This window comes from Aegilops tauschii, chromosome 2, assembly GCF_002575655.3.
Source record: "Aegilops tauschii subsp. strangulata cultivar AL8/78 chromosome 2, Aet v6.0, whole genome shotgun sequence".
Classification (NCBI taxonomy): domain Eukaryota; kingdom Viridiplantae; phylum Streptophyta; class Magnoliopsida; order Poales; family Poaceae; genus Aegilops; species Aegilops tauschii.
In genome coordinates this window covers 502,774,961-502,790,442 of record NC_053036.3, presented here as the reverse complement: position 1 = coordinate 502,790,442, position 15,482 = coordinate 502,774,961, and positions in this window count along the sequence as shown.

Here is a 15,482-nt window from a genome sequence, read left to right as displayed (position 1 = left end):
CTTGTTCCGAGAAAATAGAAAAGGCCATGATTGAAAGATTTAAATTCAAATTCATTTGGTTTAAATTCAAATGATTTGAATAGGAAGTGAGGGTTGGGACGTCCCAAAAATGTTCGGATTTTTGGTGGAGCTCCGGAATATGATGAAAAAAAAATATGGCGAGGTTGGAGACCAAGAATTAAGATAACAAAGGCATTGGGATATTTGCAAGTGTGTTATGGTGAACTCCAACTAATGGAATATTTTAATATAGCTCCCTAATAATATTGGGAGGATATATGTTATAAAGAGAAATCACCATGTGCATTTCCCTCGATTTAAATGGATCAAAGATCCATGCAATTTACTTGGTTGAGTTTTTAAAAAAATTAATGACATGATGGCATGATGCAATGAAAAATAAAAGAGCAAGCACAAAAGAAACACACGGAGATCACAAAAATATGGAAGTCTTCTGAAGCGTCGGTCTCGGGGCGTTACACAGATTGTGCCGCTTATCTTGCTTTGTTTCCATCTTTGCAGGGATGTGGAGACGCTGGCCTAGAGGGTGAAGAGGGCCAGGGCTTTGGCGGGCGGCCAGCGCTTCCGGTACACCGCTGGTGGTGTTGAGCAGCCCGGACAGCAGCCCCCGGCACATCCCCCAGCGTAAGTTCACCACTCATCCCTCGTCGACGCGTGTTGGGGGCACGATCCCTTGGCGCTGACCTTGCCGTGGTTGTAGGAGGAGGACGGCAGCAGGAGGAGCCACTGAGGGCTACCCCCAACAGGCCGCCCCCATCGACCACGCCGCCCCGAGGGGCGTCCCCGGCAAGGGCGCCAAGCACCGAGCCCATGCACACGGAGGAGGAGGCGAACTCGGGCGCTGGTGGCTTCGCCTCGGCGCCAAATGTTGGCGGGGAGGGGGTCTCTTCTTCCCAGCCCGGCACGGGTAAGTCACTTGCCTTCCGTCCCTGTTCTTCTTCTCTTCTTTCTGAATCTTGGTCTCGGCTTTGCCTCATCCCCTACTCGATATCCAGATCCTCCCTTGGCGGACCCGGAGGACATAGACACCATCATCGAGGATGTCGCGAAGGACGCCGCGGCGGAGGCTGAGAAGATCGCCACCGAGGAGGCCGCCAAGGATGCTGCTGAGGACGCCGCCAAGGGGCCTGCCGGAGAGCCTGGCAAGCCTGAGGAAATTGAGTGCCTCGGCAAATTTGAGATTTCAAATTCCGACCGTTGCTGCATCGCGGGCCAGCTGTCGAGTGGATCCTTATCCTGACAATGGTCGAATCAGAGAAGGGCATTTATGACAATTCATGTTGGGTTGCCCCCTGGTTGTAAATAGCCGCCCCCCACAACCACTTGTCGGTTGGCTGCTCTGAGAGAACTTCAAACACTTGTCATTTGAGAGCAACCCATCCTCTGACGACTTTGAGAGAATCCTAAGTGAGGAAAAACCCAGGGCCAAAGTGATTGAGTATCACTAAAGAGATTGATCTGTGTGATCTGATGCCGGTTACCTCTGAAGACTGTCATTCTTCCAGACGGTTATGCGTCACGTTCTGAGTACACCAAGAGTCATTGTGGTGTGCCGATGAACAAGTCCGTGAAGGTTTTGGAAGTCTACCTTGAAGACTTGCCACAAGTGATTGGGCGAGGACTAAGTGACCTTAGCTCAAGAGGAATACGGTGAGGACTGTGTGTCCTCTGAGTTCATCCCAGCCGCCTCAACCAGACGTACAGTTGATACAGCAACGCATTGTGTACTGGAAATTCCTCGTGATACAACAACCCACCCCCCCTCTGGGAGTAAACCTGTGCTTTCACCGGCATAAAACCAGCCTCGAGACGATCTCTCTGGGAGGTTGACATTAGATCGGTTCAGGATTCAATTTCCTATCCACCCACCCCCACATTGTGTACTGCTCCGATAACTCAGGGACGACCGACGTCTGGGATTTGCCTTATGTCACACAAAAAACAAGAAAATAGTATTGTCGGGGATATACCCCGCGGTATGACCCGGCTGGGACTTGGCGTTTCATTGGTAACCCGTCGGAGGATTGGCGACTCACGAGTCTGGCGGCTCACTGGTCTAACGACTCACGAGCTTGGCGACTCACTGATGGCCCCGACGGCGGGTCAGACGGATGACAAGGCCCAAGGCCCAGACGACCGGCTCATGTTATGGTGGGCCGGCTTAATAGGAAGCATAAGGAATATTCCCTTACAAAGGAAGCAAGACTAGGACTCCACTTGTAACAGAGTAATCCTAATCCTACTAGGACTAGTCATGTAACCCTTCCCTTCAACTTATATAAGGAGGGGCAGGGCACCCCAAGAGGGACAAGAAATAATCTCTAAGGCTAGACACAATTAGGAGAGCCGACTTATACAGCAACTCCCTCATGAGCATAATGAGACCTAGCCACAAACAACATGTAGGGCTATTACCGGATGATATTTCCCGGGGCCCGAAGCTATCTAAACCCTTGTCTTGTGTGTTAATCCGCCTCGCGTCTCTCATCCCGATCAACCCCTCTCAAGCTACCACATAGGTGCGTTGGCCTCGCGACTAAGTCCTCACACTAGGACATCTGCCGTGACAATTCCACGATAGTTGGCGCCCACCATGGGGTTGGCGCACGGTGGTGTTGAGTTCTTGAAGGGATATCTTTCAGGGTTGAGAAGTTTGCAATCATTGGGATGATGAAGAACCAGTGCTAAAGCTTCACATACACAACGGATTTCACGTGACCACTGTGAAGTTTTCTGCCACTAGCATCGAAGGATTTCCACCGTCAATGAACAGTTGAAACAGAATATACAAGGTTAAAGTTCAAGAAAAGTTAGGGTTGCATCGGATGCGCCGCCGCTGCTGCAAGTCGAAGACCTATCCGAGATTGATCAGCGCAAGGATCTAAATCGCCGAGACCAACAAGAGTACAAAAAAAGGGGCCAGAGGCCACGACCCGGAAACGGATAAGGTAGCGATCTGGACTCCTCCGCCATCCGGGCTTCGAGGCCACGACCCGGACTCCTCCATGGAGGCCGGCCACCGCATTGAGCCGCCGGTCGCCGAGCCCTGCAAGCCGTCGTCTGCCTCAGCCTCTGCCGCAGGGCGTCTCTTCATCCTCAAGCTGGCCATGTGCCTTTTCTGCCGCCTCGCCCGCAGATTCCGTTCTATACTCCGTTGGGTCACGCCACTGGTTTCGCCCGCGCCTACTGACGCGGATTCAATTCCGTCTCCCTCTGAGCCGTCGCCGTCGCACTTTGCTTTACCTGTGATGGAGCCGCCCGAGCCCGCATCCGCGGTCGTCTGAGCCCGCACACCCGGCCACGTGGCCCGGGCCTGACCTCATCGACCCGCCATCGCCTCCGCCGTTGTTGCATTATCGTCCTCCTAAGCCGCCCGTAGACGGTGCCTCTCTGACCCGCTGCCAACCCTGCTGTACCTCACGAGGACCTCCGCCGTCACGAACGAGCACGCCTTGAGCCAGCTGAGCAATCCGCCCCTACGGCCTTGAGCCGCCTCTGCTGGCCGTCTGGAGGACGCCGCCTTTGGGCCGCCGCCGCCGCCGTCTCCGAGGCCCTCCTCGCCAGCTGTTTTCACCACCTCTGTTGCAGCGCCATCGTGAGTCGCCGCCGCCGGCTTCCGCTGCTGCGGTCGTCCGAACCGTTGCCCGGCTCACTCCTGAGGCCGAGCCGCCCTCGTCGGCATCCTTCAAACTAGGGGCTCACCTCAACTGTAGCCCAACTGATCCGGCCTAAAGAGCTACTGATGAGCTGCATGTGCACGTGCTAGCAATAGCAGCGACTGTTGGAAATATGCCCTAGAGGCAATAATAAATAGGTTATTATTATATTTCCTTGTTCATGATAATCGTTTATTATCCATGCTAGAATTGTATTGATAGGAAACTCAGATACATGTGTGGATACATAGACAACACCATGTCCCTAGTAAGCCTCTAGTTGACTAGCTCGTTGATCAATAGATGGTTACGGTTTCCTGACCATGGACATTGGATGTCATTGATAACGGGATCACATCATTAGGAGAATGATGTGATGGTCAAGACCCAATCCTAAGCCTAGCACAAGATCGTGTAGTTCGTTTGCTCAGAGCTTTTCTAATGTCAAGTATCACTTCCTTAGACCATGAGATTGTGCAACTCCCGGATACTGTAGGAATGCTTTGGGTGCACCAAACGTCACAACGTAACTGGGTGACTATAAAGGTGCACTACAGGTATCTCCGAAAGTGTCTGTTGGGTTGGCACGAACCGAGATTGGGATTTGTCACTCCGTGTAAACGGAGAGGTATCTCTGGGCCCACTCGGTAGGACATCATCATAATGTGCACAATGTGACCAAGGAGTTGATCACGGGATGATGTGTTACGGAACGAGTAAAGAGACTTGCCGGTAACGAGATTGAACAAGGTATCGGGATACCGACGATCGAATCTCGGGCTATACGGATTCGACCTTGGCGTAAGAGACTTCGGACTTGGAGTCCTCAATCAGGGGTCTTTGCATCCGATAAAAACACACTATTTTCATAGGGGGCCTTGTTAAAAGACGCCCCAATTACCTATAGTATATCATTACTGGGGTCAGCACATGGTAGGAGTAAAAGAGTAGGCCAAACATGAAATATTAAATAAGGGCTTCCAATCCCGAGGAGTCCTCGGATATGGAGTCAATTTGGAAGGTCAAACTCGCCTACGAGGCCGAAGACCAAAAGAAAACGCTGTCCCGAGGAGTAATTCACTGTCCTCGGCGTGAAGACTAGTTCATGGGCTGCTGACGGTGTCCCGGGTTAGGGGTATTCTCCACATCGGCCTATCGTTCATGGGAAGGGCAAAGGACCACCGACAATCGAAGAATAGGCCACGTAAACTATGGCCCTCGACGAACTCAAGGTGGAATCCTTTGAACACTTGCGTATTCTTCAAGGCATATTCAAATATTCGACATGTTTATCTCTAGATGCAACCGACCATGTGTAACCCTAGGTACCCCTCGGCCCCTATATAAGCCGAGGGTTTAGGTCAGTAGAGGCAAATTGGATTCGTTCATATGATCTCGAGATAGATCATCCTATACTTTGTACCCAATTCACAATCAATACAATACAAGCATGACGTAGGGTTTTACCTCTTCGAGAGGGCTAAACCTGGGTAATGTTGTGTCTCTCTACTTCCTGTTACCATCAAGCCGACAAGCGTCGCGCAAGACACCGGCCTTGCACTGGGTCTATCACCACGGCCTCCGAGAGGGATAGTCGTGTGAGAACCAGGAACGGCAGTACTTTCCTTTCATTTCTGGTGGGTGCGCCCATGCGCATTTTGATTAGCAATGTACGTTTTCGGCCCTTCATGTTATTTTAAGGATGCTCTTTTGATTTCTTGTGGTTGTGCCGTCTGGAATTTCCTATTTGCCGCTCCCTGCGGCAAGATGTCACAGGTTCGCACAGGCGCGGTCGATCCGATAGGTCATATTGGGCCGCCTGTTTAAGCGCTTTTCAGCGTTCCCGGTTTTGGGAACCTTGTAGAGGTTTCCAACCGGTTTTTGCGGTTTTGGGAACCTTCCTGAACTGGGATTTCTTTCTTTTCTGTTTTCTTTTCATTTTTATTTTTCCTGTTTCTTTTTTCCTTTTTCTGTTTATTTTCTTTACTTATTTCTTTTTTGTTTCTTTTTTTCTCCGATTTTCTTTTATTTTCATTTTCATTTTTCTTTCTCACATTTCTTTTTCTTTTTCAAAAAATGTTCACATTTTACAAAAACATATCTTTTTTACGAAAAATGTTCCTGTTTTCAAATTTTGTACATCACTTGCAAAATTTGTTTGCTTTACTTCAAAAACTTTTCAACTTTTTAAGTTTTGTTCACAAACCAAAAACTATTTGTTTTCGAAAATGTTCTCATTTTTAAAAATTTGTTCGGAAATTCCAAAAATGTCCACATGTTCTCAATTTTTTTTCTCATTTTAAAAAAATTTGGTTGCGCGTTCAAAAAATGTTCGTAATTCCAAAATTTGTTTGTGATTTCAAAATTTATTCACGTTTTCAAAAAAGTTTAGAGTTTAAAAAAAATCCATGCTTACAAAAATTGTTCGTCAATTTTTTGTTCTCATTTTGCAATATTTGTTCGCGTGTTCAAAAAAATGTTCGTAATTCCAAAATTTGTTCACGCTTTGAAAATTTGTTCAGAATTTAAAATTTTGTTCTCTTCTGTTTAAAAAATGTTCGGCGATTCCAAATTTTGTTCACGTTTTTAAAAAATGTTCATAATTTTATAAAAACTATTTTAATTAAATGTTCAGAATTTCAAATTTTATTCGTTTCTTAAAAATGTACGGAATTTTGAATAATATTTATTTTCCATAATAAATTCAGGATTATTGACTTTTGTTTGCGTTTAGAAAAAATGTCGGTATATTGAAATTATTCATTTTTTCAAAAAAAAAACAGGATTTAAAAAAATTGCGTTTTACGAAAATGTTTGGAATTTTGAAAATTTCACAGTTCTTCAAAATAGGTGCAAATATTCAAAAATTGTTCACATATTTGTTCACTCTTTCAACAACTTTATGTATTTCAAAATGACTTTTGTTTGCATTTAAAAAAATGTCGGTATATTGAAATTATTCAATTAAAAAAAAGGATTTAAAAAATCACGTTTTACGAAAATGTTTGGAATTTTGAAAATTTCACAGTTCTTCAAAATATGTGCAAATATTCAAAAATTGTTTGAACATTTCAAAAATTGTTCACATATTTGTTCACTCTTTCAACAACTTTATTTATTTCAAAATCTGTTCAATTTTTCAGAAAATGTTTGAAACATTTCAAAAAATGTTCGTAATTTAAAAAAATTGTTTACAAATTTGTTCTTGTTTCTCAAAAGTCTTCTGAAATTTTCAAAAACTGCTTGTAATTCTAATTATTTTTATATAACTCAAAAACTATTTCAAAATCTGAAATTTTCCGACAAATTGTCCGTGTTTTCTAAAATGTGTGCAACAATTGAAAATTCTGTACGCTACAGCAAATATGATACTGTAGGTTATATCACAGTATATTCGCCTTTAAAAGTGATGCACGCAGTCACTTATCATGAGCTCCTAGTTGGTGCGGTGGCTAGCATCGCTCGTGGGCGGCCGACTGTTTGCCGCAAGAAGCGGCACATAGGAGCTCCCATGCCGTCTAGCAATAAGCAAGTGTATCACGAGCGCCACCTCGTGCATGGGTCGCATGCATCGGCCCGAGACAGGACGGGCTTTGGGGGTGGGGGGGGGGGCTAAGCGGGTGGGATACATGCACATCAGGCCCCACAAGATCACCTAAAAATCAACCGTGTGGGGCCTACGTGCAAGACACCGCCCCGAACCGGGCCCATCACCAACCGGGCCCTAAGAGGGATAGCCGAGTGGGAACCAGGACGAACCCTATCGTGTGGGCACTCCTGTGTGGGCGGCCGACTGTTTGCCGCAAGAAGCGGCACACATGAGCTCCCATGCCGCCTAGCAATAAGCAAGTGTATCACGAGCGCCACCTCGTGCATGGGTCGCATGCATCGGCCCGAGACAGGACGGGCTTTGGGGGGGGGGGGCTAAGCGGGTGGGATACATGCACATCAGGCCCCACAAGATCACCTAAAAATCAACCGTGTGGGGCCTACGTGCAAGACACCGCCCCGAACCGGGCCCATCACCAACCGGGCCCTAAGAGGGATAGCCCAGTGGGAACCAGGACGAACCCTATCGTGTGGGCATGCCCGTCGCACGCGAACATGGGCCAGCCCAGTCGGGGCACTCCTGTGCGGGCGGCCGACTGTTTGCCGCAAGAAGCGGCGCATAGGAGCTCCCGTGCCATCTAGGAATAAGAAAGTGTATCACGAGCGCCACCTCGTGCATGGGTCGCATGCATCGGCCCGAGACAGGTCCATTGCCAGACAGGCTTTGGGGGGGCTAAGCGGGTGGGATACATGCACATCAGGCCCCACAAGATCACCTAAAAATCAACCGTGTGTGGCCTACGTGCAAGACACCGCCCCGAACCGGGCCCTAAGAGGGATAGCTGAGTGGGAACCAGGATCGACGAACCCTATCGTTTGGGCATGCCCGTCGCACGCGAACACGGCATCCCGGGATAACCTTCCATGTTTTTTTTTCGAAAAGGACATGTAGGATTTGGTAACCAAAGATGCGATATCACAAAAGCAAAATATTGTTTTTAAAAGGGTTGACGAAATTTGGCACATTTGCACGTAGGGATGAAAATTGAATGGAAACTTTTCGCTTTTCCGGAGAAGAAACAAGGAGGAAACAAAAACAGAAATTTACAAAATGTAAAAAAGATGGAATTTTATATGTGGAAATGGAAACAAAACGGAATAGTATTTTCCAGCGAAACGGACATGGAAAGAAACTTTCAGTTTATGCGAATATCAAATTTTAGTTTTTACTATGGGCCTACGACTGCTTTGTAGTCCAAACAGCAACAACACACAATGACACGGTCAGCAGAGTGGCTCATGTGAAGCCCAACTTTGACGACCACACACGTATTCAACTACACAATATATGGAATTGTTCACTACTACTATAGTTCTTTGCTAAATCCCTAACCTAATCATATTATTTTGTAGTCATGTTAACAATTGATTAAATTTGTTGGTTAGTTTGTGTTTCTCTCTATGGTTGAAGAGGATTTTTAGGTTGCAAAAAAAAAAAATCTCAAGTTTCGGTTAACACCCACTTCCGCTGCCACTCCGTATTGACTCGATGCATGTTCCCGTAGTATCTGTTTTCATATTCATTTTCGGAGTTTCCATATTCATTTCCGTAGTTCCGTCTTGTTCAACTCTGTTTTCATCCACGAACAATTACCGAAAAGGTGTTTTTGACTGCTGTGCTTGCAGTCGGCCTTGATATATATCTTTCGTCTTACTACAATAATTTTACAGAGGACCACACTGCCTTCTGTTGCAGAGCGGGCCCACGTGTCAGCGCCAGGCTAGCCTTTTCGGAGGTGGCCCCGCTCTCCAGCTATGTTGGCCAAACAAATTGATGGATGCGCCTGGACTGGATCGATGGCATCTTTGAACAGTTGGTTGGCCACTCGCTCTTTCCGCTGAGCCGTCGTTTTCACTAGCTTCGGGGGGTCAAAAACAATTGGGAGATCTCGCCTCGCCCGCCAGTTAGTTATCCGCCCATTCGTTCCGGCCAAAGCTCTGAGCTACCCCCCTATCTTTACTCCCCACAAGGCGTGACGAGGAAGCGCCATCATATCATTGCGCCTGATGCTTCTTCTATCCATCCATCCATCCATGCATGCATCTGATCTCCTCTCTCGATCGCCTCGCCGCTACAAACATCTCATCTCAGACTTGTGTCCATGGCAGCAGCAGCAGCAGCATGGGGCTTTCTCCATCTGCCATGCGACTTTGTCTGTCTCTTGCCGCTTCGGCAGCTGCCGCCTCTCTGGTCACCTCCTGCCCCCTCCATCTCCATGGCCGCAATTAAACTGCCAGGCGGTGAAACCTCAGGGGAGATAATTTAACCCATCCATCGTATCGTCCTTAGCTACTAAGTTTACGACACATAGGTAGGGATGGCGATGGGTACCTATTACCCGCGTAACGTGTGGGTAAAAACCCTATTAGGGTAAGGGTATGAGACAAAAAGTTACCCATGGGTACGTAAATAGGAAAATCTCAAACCCATCGGTATAGAGGGTACGGGTATGAGATCATATAACCCATACCAACATACTCATGTACCCTTACAGAATCAAACAAGTACGGGAAAAATATCTTTACCATTTGTTGTGAGTTTGTGAACTAAAAATGTATGACTATGTAATACTGTTTATGACTATGTGTTGATGTGTTGTTGTTTGCAAAAAGGTATTGTGTTTATAAAATGCGGTGTGTTTATGATGTGTTGTCGTTTATAAGTATGTATTGATGTTATAATGTGTTGTCGTTTATAAATTATGATTGTATCTTGTTGTTTATGATTATGTGTCACTTAAATTGATGTTATGCAAAAAGGGGTATTTCTATCCGCGGATATCCATTTACCCTTTCGGGTGACGGGTATGAGAATTTTTTTAACCCATTAGCGGGTATGGGTACGGATGATGGGTAAGCTTAAATAGGATGAGTAAGGGTATGGGATGGCTCCATCGGTACCCAAACCCTGCGGGTGCCATCCCTACACATAGGCCGGTCCAGCTTCTGCATCCAGTGAATCTTGATTGCCATGTGATATCGTGCGTGCCGTATCGAGTTAAACTATTTCACGTACACGAGCCCAGTTAGCTTTCCAGAGGCAAAGCTAGTACCTGACGCTAATTTACTGGCTCGGGTCACATCACATGATGGGAATTATTAGTAGTACTAAGTGAGTTCATGCCGACATGTGATAAAGTCACAAGAAATAATGCCTGAACGGATCTAAATGAGTAGAGGACACTCACGTAGATACTGGAATTAGCCGATTAGGTTTAAGTATACTTGCCTGAAACTGGGAGTAAGGGGGATGTAGGGATTAGGTTTGCATATTTCATCTGTGGTCGAAACCCCTCGACAATTACAAGCCTATGCAGACATTTCACTCCCCTGAAAGCCTATACTTACATACATCTGCGAAGGAAAAAGCTGTGGATATAGGAGCTGGAGCACGCAAATTAAAGCTGCGGCTCGCCTGCGCTTGGACTAGTTGTCTTGAGCATGGACTAGCTAGGGTGTAGCTACTCCACAGTACGTACATACTGCGGCCTTCCCTTTGCAGTTTCAGCCTCTGGCGTCGATCAGCTCATGCATGCCACGGTGAGGTTATGGAGGACAGTGGCAGCTCTTTTTGTGTGTTTTCTTGGAGCATGCGGCCGCAAAAGGCTGGGGCACTTGTCGCAGAGATGTTGGTTCCTCCTAGCAGCTCAGCCTCAGCTGCGACATCTAGGCGTACGGTGTGCCACGGATTTATGTCATAGAGAGGACAGTAAATATACACAAAGGGTCCTCTTGTCAATTCATTGCATGCTCTCCTGTCACGTTAAAATTTACTGCAGGATGCCACGAGCAAAAGCAAAATTGTAGATATTGGAGTATGTGTTAATTAGATGCTGGATATCCTCGCTTATAACAAACAGGCAAGACGTGGGCTAGAGTATGTCACACCTGATACATCTGATACAAGTGTATCGGTGGACATGTAATAGGTGAGGAGAGGAATTAGGCCAGAAGCAAGTGGGCTGGAGCCCGTGGATGTAATGGGCCGTGTGTGGCCTGGAGTGGGGTACTTAACCCATCGTGTATCACTGGACTGGTTATGCAAGGAGAAAACACTAACGACTCTGTTCCCATCTCCTTCGTCTTCCTCCCTCCTGCTCTCCTCACCCTTTGTGCCTGTATGGGAAGGAGCCCAATTTTGGAGGACTGCCGACGCTCGCAGCACAATTGCCAGCAGAAACGAGCTCAGAGCTGGACTGGGCCACGCATACAGATGCCCTCCGGGCACAGCTCGCGCGCGCCCAGAATCGTGTCAAACAGAAGGCAGATAAGCACAGGACGGAGCGCTCGTTCGCGGAAGGTGATCAAGTGCTACTCAAGCTTCAGCCGTACGCGCAGTCTACGGTGGCTAATCGCCCCTGCCCCAAGCTCGCCTACAAGTTCTTCGGACCGTTCACTGTCCTGCAACGCATTGGCGCCATGGCATACAAGCTCCAACTGCCGGACAACAGCCGGATACACCCAGTTATCCACGTGTCACAGCTGAAGCCTTTCACACCGGACTACTCGCCGGTCTTCTCCGAGCTGCCTCGCGCGCCAGACCTCACCGCGGCTCCCCTCCAACCCGTGGCCATCCTGGATCGACGGATGGTCAAGAAAGGCAACAACTCGGTGGTTCAGGTGCGCGTTCAGTGGTCATCTCTTTCTCCAGCGTCAGCAACCTGGGAGGACTACAACGTGCTGCGCCTTCGCTATCCTACGGCACCTTGCTGGAAGAACGACGCTGCCGCTCAAGGCGGGGCAACTGTCACACCTGATACATCTGATACAAGTGTATCGGTGGACATGTAATAGGTGAGGAGAGGAATTAGGCCAGAAGCAAGTGGGCTGGAGCCCGTGGATGTAATGGGCCGCGTGTCGCCTGGAGTGGGGTACTTAACCCATCGTGTATCACTGGACTGGTTATGCAAGGAGAAAACACTAACGACTCTGTTCCCATCTCCTTCGTCTTCCTCCCTCCTGCTCTCCTCACCTAACCCTTTTCCCTCCGTGCGATCGATCCCCTTTCCCTAGGGTTCATCGGTCGTCACAATTGGTATCAGAGCCACAAATTTTTCTTCCTTCCTGCCAGATCCGCGCCGCCGCACCACAATCTCTTGGCAAATCGGTAACATCCACTGCATCAGGTGCATATTCGCTTCGGTGAATCAGCCCAAAATCCTGTGCAGGGTTCGATTTGTTCGGAGCGGGAGCAACGGCGCCATCCCAAGCCTTCTGCGCAGACACGGCAACTCATAGCCGCCATGGACACGCAGACGTCCAACCTCACGGCTCTCATGGAGAAGCTCCTCTCGCGATTCGACGAGGAGAAGGCAGAGGCAGACAAACGCGCTGAGGTGCAAACCCAGTTCAATCAGCAGGTATCCCAGGAGCTGCAAAGTCTGTCGAAACAGATCGGGATCACTCAAGCCGAGATCGATGACGTGCGGCAGGTGGCATCTCCCTCGGCCTCGGCCGCGCTGTCCGCCAGGTCCGCCATCGACAACCCCTCCACCACCGTGCTGCACATGCCGCCGCCCAAGGAAGGACCGCATTGGGGGTGCGCAATCAGCGCCTCTCCATCTATGAGAAGGAGTTTCTCGCGGTCATCATGGCCGTCGAGAAGTGGCGACATTATCTCCAACGCGCTCCATTTGTCATCATCACCGACCACAAGAGCCTATGTAGCCTCGGCGACCAACAGTTGGACACAGAGCTGCAGCGTAAAGCCATGTCAAAGCTAGTCGGACTCCAGTTCTCCTTCAAGTACCGGCGGGGAGTCGAAAATGGCGCAGCGGATGCGCTCTCGCGCGTCGGCCATCTCCTCGCTCTCGACGCTCTGTCAACGTGCCAACCGCAATGGTTACAGGAAGTGGCCAATTCCTACGAGACAGATGCAGATGCCCAAGATCTTCTCCAACGATTGGCCCTCTGCAGTCCGGATGAGCAGGGGTATGAGCTCCGTCAAGGCGTCATCCGCTTCCACAACAAGCTCTGGATTGGCGCCAATTCGGCCCTGCAAACCAAGCTCATCACCGCCTTCCACGCCAGCGCGGTGGGGGGCCACTCGGGCGCGACAGCCACATATCAGCGTGTCAAGAAACATTTCGCCTGGCGTGGCCTCAAGCAAGCCGTGGAGGAGTTCGTGCGGCAGTGCGAGGTGTGCCAACATGCCAAGCACGAACACATCAAGACGCCAGGCTTACTACAGCCACTGCCTGTGCCCACGGAGCCGTGGCACGACCTAACCATGGACTTCATCGAGGGATTGCCGGCGTCCGAGGGCTACGAAGTCATCATGGTCGTCGTCGACCGCTTCACCAAGTACGCACATTTCGTGCCTCTCCGTCATCCCTTCACGGCTGCAACGGTGGCGCGTGCCTTTTGGGACAATATCATCAAGCTCCACGGCGTTCCTCACTCTATCGTCTCCGACCGGGACTGCATATTCACCAGCAACATGTGGCGTGCCATTCTTGATGCTGCTGGCACCAAACTGAGCTACTCCACGGCGTACCACCCACAAACTGGCGGCCAAAGCGAGCGTGTGAACCAGTGTCTAGAGATGTACCTGCGCTGCGCCGTCCATGATACACCATCCAAGTGGCGCAAGTGGCTCTCGACAGCGGAATTCTGGTACAATACTACCTATCATTCCTCGCTGAATACCTCACCCTTTCAGGCACTGTATGGGAAGGAGCCCAATTTTGGAGGACTGCCGACGCTCGCAGCACAATTGCCAGCAGAAACGAGCTCAGAGCTGGACTGGGCCACGCATACAGATGCCCTCCGGGCACAGCTCGCGCGCGCCCAGAATCGTGTCAAACAGAAGGCAGATAAGCACAGGACGGAGCGCTCGTTCGCGGAAGGTGATCAAGTGCTACTCAAGCTTCAGCCGTACGCGCAGTCTACGGTGGCTAATCGCCCCTGCCCCAAGCTCGCCTACAAGTTCTTCGGACCGTTCACTGTCCTGCAACGCATTGGCGCCATGGCATACAAGCTCCAACTGCCGGACAACAGCCGGATACACCCAGTTTTCCACGTGTCACAGCTGAAGCCTTTCACACCGGACTACTCGCCGGTCTTCTCCGAGCTGCCTCGCGCGCCAGACCTCACCGCGGCTCCCCTCCAACCCGTGGCCATCCTGGATCGACGGATGGTCAAGAAAGGCAACAACTCGGTGGTTCAGGTGCGCGTTCAGTGGTCATCTCTTTCTCCAGCGTCAGCAACCTGGGAGGACTACAACGTGCTGCGCCTTCGCTATCCTACGGCACCTTGCTGGAAGAACGACGCTGCCGCTCAAGGCGGGGCAACTGTCACACCTGATACATCTGATACAAGTGTATCGGTGGACATGTAATAGGTGAGGAGAGGAATTAGGCCAGAAGCAAGTGGGCTGGAGCCCGTGGATGTAATGGGCCGCGTGTGGCCTGGAGTGGGGTACTTAACCCATCGTGTATCACTGGACTGGTTATGCAAGGAGAAAACACTAACAACTCTGTTTCCATCTCCTTCGTCTTCCTCCCTCCTGCTCTCCTCACCTAACCCTTTTCCCTCCGTGCGATCGATCCCCTTTCCCTAGGGTTTATCGGTCGTCACAGAGTACCACGTACACTGGCTGTTTCAATTGATGATGGCGTCATAAGCGTTGGGTTTACCCAGTGCTCTCGGTGGCGGCAGCGCAGTGCATGATGCATATGTGCTGCCGTCCACAAGGATGCTGCTGCTCTGGCATGGGGCATAATTAGCTCTAGAGATCAGCCTATGAGTGCATCCAAAAAACTTGCCGCACAAAATTATCTCCCCCACCCCTCACTGTCCCGACCTTCCTCTCGGCAAACGGTGCTCCATCGGCACACCGGCAGCAATCTATGTCCAGTCCGGCCGGTCGTGATGTTTCTAGCACATGCTCGTTAGGGTTTCACAACGTAAGTTCAGTTCCCTCATGAGAAGCGCTCTGAAATTTCTTGTTATATTTGTATCTTATTCTTCAGGATTTCTATCTCTATGAGATTCAACACTAGCTGGAGAGAGTCATACACGTGCCTCAGCTCGTATGTGAAACAACATAAATAAGAATATGAACTTAGCTGCTAGGGGCGTGGAGACCACCATTGTACGAACAAAATCCACTGACGGCACAAGAGACAATTTCAACCAAAGCCATGCATGCAGGACCTGGCACGCATAGTTAAAAGGGGTCAGAAATCAGGTCAG